The following is a 4,431-nucleotide window of genomic DNA, read 5'->3' on the forward strand; positions in this document are numbered from 1 at the left end:
CCCTATCAAAAGCCTTCTGGAGATTGAATTTTAGGTTAAAAAGTGTTCTCTTTTTTATTTTTAGCCTTGCTATTTGGAGATACTTTTGTTATCGAGAAAATAACCTGATTAGGTTTGATGATCTGACTTAAGAACCAATTTTAATCTATTACACCTTGTAGATGACGTTGCAAAAGCTAATAGGACTAAAGTCGTCATAGAGGGAATGCCCTTTCTCTTACTGATAAAGGGTGATAAAGGTTAAGGGATTGCATGATGGATTGTCTCTTGAAAGTATCTTTTATGGCTTGACTAATTTTTGGGCCTATTATATGGCAAAACTTTTTGAAGAATTGGAGTAGGAAACGATAAGGTGTAGGTGACTTTTATGGACTATGACTAGTGAAAGTGGTTTTGATTTCTACACAAATCACATCCCTTTGAAAAGAACATGTTTTCTTCCTCCAAATTGTGAAAGCCATAATGGACTTCGGATGAGAGGGAAATGGGTTGTACAGCACCTAGAAGGTTTTTATAGAAACTAATGGCTTCTTGGATAATTTCGTCTTTTATTATAAGCTATTGAGACGTCTTGTCCTTAAGCTTAAAGAGTGTGGAGTGACCCAATCTTGATCGGAGAAGAAGAATTTGGCACATTAACATTTGATGACAAAAAAGAAACCCCAGTCTCAAGTTTTTTAATCTTTTAAATCTTATAATGGAAGATAAAAATTAGTTTTTAAGGCTATCATCAAGATTTCCAGTATTAAAACCATATTTCTCGATACTATTTGAAGATGGCCTTTAACTTGAGTGTATAGAGCCTTGGCTCCATGCAAACCGGACCATATAAAAAAAAGGTGAAAATGTTATTTGATCTTTTTTCTTCTCTCCCCCATAACTTCTTTCTCTATGTAGCACCTCTCTCTCTCTACCTTCTCTCTCTAACATCCCTTTTTTCTTGACAAGAACCTTCTCTCTGTCTTCCTGGAAATTGGGCCTCTCTCCTCTCTCTGTCTACGTTGTCTCACTCCTTTATAGACAAAAGAAAAACCCCACATAATAGAAAGTATGGCCCCATTCATTCCGGTGTTTATAGAGCCAAGGTTCTAAACAATCAAAGTCTCTTTCAAATAGTGTCAAGAAATATAGTTTCAATACAGGAAATCTTGGTGATAGCTTTAAAATATATTTTCATCTCTAATTATAAAATTTAAAGCTACAAAAATAGTATAGATCGAACAAATCTATAAAAACTTGAAAATCTTGAAAATTGACGGTCCAAATCTATATTACAATTTGCGATATTTCCAAAATTTGAAATCCATTTTTTTTATCATGTTCACCCATCTGGATATCTAGATGATCAATTTGGAGATATTTGAGTATCAAAATAACCTCTTCTAATAAAATTTTTAAGGTTCTCTCTAATTTGATTGTTTAGAGCCTCGGCTCTGTATAAATGTTTTCCACATATGACGCTCAAATCAAGGCACTCTAATTTGATTGTCAAACGCACTTTAATTGTTTACAACATCACTACTTGGATTGAGTTCTTACTTGTTTACTTTTTCACTAATTTGATTGTTGACAACATCACTACTTTACTCGGATTGAGCTCTTAATTTTTTACTTCACGTCTCTTTGTCAAACGAACGTCTGCTCTGCTCTTTCTTGATGCCAAGAAATCTCAGATTAGTCATCTTAGATTCTGAATGGCTTAATAGTTGTTGTGGACTCAGAATCTGTTCTTTGAAACCTCCTACTGTGAGCAAAGGAAGGCAACAGGTTTATTAAACCAAGCGCTCAAGGTAAACTTTCATTGTACAATTTTTTCTATTCTTCTCTCTGATATTCATGGCGATCATTGGAGGCCAGGCCTTTATGGGCTTGGCCACAACTTCCATCATGGGTTTATTTCAATTGCAATTTCAGGCGTTGGAGAGCCAACCTTTCAGCTCTCAATCCCACCTCCTTGCCATAAGCCAACTTGCCATTCTGATGTTCCTTTTCATCTCCGCTGCATTCATTCTCCTCAATAGCCTCTCTACTCTCGAGGAGACGGCGTTCTGGTTCATGATCATGGCTTTAAGCTGCGTCATGGCGATGTGTATGCTGAACAGCTTGAAGTGGGCTATTTGGGTTGCTCTTGGGTTACTAGCGATCTTGAGGTGTCGTGGCTCGCTCAAGCTGGAGATAATTTGGGAGGGTTGCTAGACACTTGCCGGGTCCATCTTGGGTCGAACCATCACTGAAGAAGCTCTCCGAGTCCGTCTTCAGCCGAGGTGGCTCCTCGTAGCCTTCGAAGAAGGACGGGTTCAGCAGGAGTAGGTACTACCTCAGAGGTGCAACCGGGTCCAAACCTGGTCCAGGCGACTCCGATGCAGGCTGCTCTAGTATGAAAGTCGTGGGGGAGGGGTGATGGCATATACGTCCGTACTTTTTTTTTTTTTTTACCATTATAATATGTTGTGTTTACATAAAAGCACTAACACCCCCGTATTTATCTTTGGAAAATGATTTGATGGGGCTGCAGCTCTATCAAAATACGTAAATCCTCTCTTCATATCTTCTTGAAAATTGTAAGTCAAGCATTGGAAAATCTTTAAATTGATCATTTCTACTTGAACATTGTGGTTGTGAAACAAAATTAGGATTTTCAACTCTAAAAATAGTGATATTATAACAAATTATCTAAGCCATCCATTTTGTCTTAAAATAAAGTAAGTGTTCACATATCCGTAATATGAGTTTCAAATTTTTTTGTCGGTGTTGGAAATTGATTTTAAAGCCATAATAGAGATTACTGTCGTTGAATCTGGACAAGGATTTGAGGTGAGGCTTTATTTTATTTTCATAAAGCCTAGGCCATATAGAAACCCCTTTATTTTATTTTATTTTTTTCTAACTTAGCCCCAAGTCGACCCCCTTTTTAATTTTCATTTTTATTATTTTTTAATATTCATAAGGCCCTCAAATGTAGAAAAAAAAAAGAAAAGAAGAACAACGGGACGTCCAACAAAGACATCGTGGAGGGGTTTGCAAATAGAAGATACCAGGTCGGTAATACAACATTGCTAAAAAAATAAATAAATAAAAATAAAAATAAATAAATAAATTAAAATAAATTTAAAAAAAAAAGAAAAAAAAAGAGCTTTTCAAAGACACCTTTTGAACCTTTTTATTACCATTTAATGATATATTTTTCAAAAATTAGGAGGAGCACCCGTGGTTTTGTTTTCTTTTTACAATAAACCCACACATTCCTTTGGTGTTAAATAAAAAAAGGGGATGTACTCATGCAGGAGTATAATATAAGTTTACTCATTACGTAAAAAGATCTACTTGGGAAGGTTTTTTCAATTTAAAATTTTTTGGAACCATTTAACTAGATGATTTTTTGAAAGTTAAAATTTAAAATTCGAGTTTTTTAACATTTATCTCTCCCTCTAAATATTACACAGGCTTGTTTAATCTTGAGACATTAATTTTACAAGTTTAAGTGTGTAGAGGGTACAATTACGAATTTTTTTCATTGACATTAACATATGGGTTGAAGATGTTATATCTCTAATCTTAAATTAATACTAGGTTGTAGTTTTATTTTTGGGAGTAAATAAACAATATACTCCCAAGGGACTATAAATTCCTTTAAAAATTTAAAAGAAAAGGTCATACAATCATGTTAAATTACTTTCTAAGTACTTACGCTAACAAACCTGTCAAAGCACTTTCAAATCACCTTTACCAAATGTACTGGATCGGTGTCAAATCACTTTCACTTTATTATTCTGCCGGACCTTATGGAGCCTAGTTTGTTGACATGGTTGATATATATATATAAAAGTCTTTCTAATGTCTACATTTAAGTGAAAATAAATAGTGATTTCGTTCATTTTCATCACCATTCAAATTTCATCGTGCGGTTACGATTGTCTAATAGTATTTTATTTTTCATTTTTTTTCTACAAATCGAAATGACCTGGAATTTGGAGGGTATGTACATCTTACTGAGGCGCATCTAATAAAAATATAAAAAAAATTATCTGTGAAAACTAAATTGACCAAAATACCTCTGAAAATTTTTAAGGATATTTTGGTTAATGTTTTCATGTAAAATATTTTTTTTATAATTTTTGAAAATTCCCCTATTTTTTATGAATACGCACTCCAAATTTCAAATCATTCCAATTTGTTAAAAAAATGAAAAAATGAAACACTACCGCACAATCGTGACCACGCGATGAACTTTGGACGGTGATGGGAGTAGATGAAATCACTGTTCATTTTCGCCTATAAGCATTGCGTAGTGTTTTCCTATATATATATATGTATGTTATATTTTGGGTTATTACAGATGTACCAAATAATTTTTGTTATTGTATGTATATCCGCTTTTTACCATTTATAACGCAATTTTTAAAAAAATATGACTTTATCCTTTTTTGTATG

General features: G+C 33.8%; 1 long non-coding RNA gene across 1 annotated transcript; it reads left to right on the forward strand.

The window, feature by feature from the left end:
* The first annotated feature begins 1,468 nt into the window (after positions 1-1,468).
* On the forward strand, positions 1,469-2,534 carry LOC148782307 (uncharacterized). The gene is made up of 2 exons (XR_016054163.1): positions 1,469-1,790; positions 1,915-2,534. It is a non-coding gene; the product is annotated as an uncharacterized LOC148782307 (long non-coding RNA).
* The last annotated feature ends 1,897 nt before the right edge of the window (positions 2,535-4,431 follow it).

Source organism: Amborella trichopoda, chromosome 4, assembly GCF_054954075.1.
Source record: "Amborella trichopoda isolate Santa Cruz 75 chromosome 4, AtrichopodaSantaCruz75HAP2 v2.0, whole genome shotgun sequence".
NCBI classification, from domain to species: domain Eukaryota; kingdom Viridiplantae; phylum Streptophyta; class Magnoliopsida; order Amborellales; family Amborellaceae; genus Amborella; species Amborella trichopoda.